The 843-nt window shown below is 40.6% G+C and overlaps 1 non-coding gene across 1 annotated transcript; it reads right to left on the bottom strand.

The window, feature by feature from the left end:
• Positions 1-305: 305 nt before the first annotated feature.
• LOC142455736 (U6 spliceosomal RNA) lies at positions 306-415 on the bottom strand. Its single transcript, XR_012785878.1, has one exon. It is a non-coding gene; the product is annotated as a U6 spliceosomal RNA (small nuclear RNA).
• Between the last annotated feature and the right edge of the window lie 428 nt (positions 416-843).

An 843-nucleotide genomic window follows, 5' to 3' on the forward strand; every position in this document is an offset into this window, starting at 1 on the left:
CAGAAGAAATAATGTTTCAGAAAGGCTATACTTTTTGTCAAAGTGATTAGACAGAAGATGGCAAGATGGGTTATGGGGGTGTTCGAACAGAAGAAGGGCCTCAGTTTGAAAGGCAGTTCTCATCCTGTGGGTCATGACCTCTTTGGGGGTCAAATGACCAGTTCACAGAGGTCACTGGATTCATAACAGTAGCAAAATTACAGTTATGAAATAGCAATGACAATAATTTTATGGTCGGGGGTCACCACATCACGAGGAACTGTATTAAAGGGTCTCGGGATTAGAAGGTTGAGGACCACTGTTTGTTTTATATGGAACGCTTCACAAATTTGCATGTCATTCTTGCGTGGGGGCCATGCTAATCGTCTCTGTATCGTTCCAAATTTTTTTTTTTTTTAGTATATGTGCTACCGAAGCGAACATGGGGACCATTGTTCTAAAGGAAGACATGTAGGAGGGAATATTGATTGAGTCTGTCACTCAGACAATACAGTGGACAATGGGTTTAAATGCAGCGACATTGGCCTCTAAGTGAGCATTAATGCATGTCCCATTTCTGACCTTTCCTCCATTCATTGAGAATGCAAATGCAAACCTAAGCCCTTTAATTAGAAGAGGTAAGTGCTTTAAAGTGGTTCTGGGATGAGCTTGATTTCATCTATGTATCGATTGTGCTCTGAATTTTCAGAGGTATGTTGACAACCTTCCCTTATCCTGACTACCTCATTGGGTTGACCACTCCTTCTTTGAGGTTTTCAAAGCACCATGGATGTACTCAATGTAGCTCATATATTATTATATTTTTGTGTTATTTTGAACCACTTTCTCCACCAGACAGTGGAT

The sequence above is a fragment of the Tenrec ecaudatus genome, chromosome 8 (genome assembly GCF_050624435.1).
Source record: "Tenrec ecaudatus isolate mTenEca1 chromosome 8, mTenEca1.hap1, whole genome shotgun sequence".
Lineage (NCBI taxonomy): Eukaryota > Metazoa > Chordata > Mammalia > Afrosoricida > Tenrecidae > Tenrec > Tenrec ecaudatus.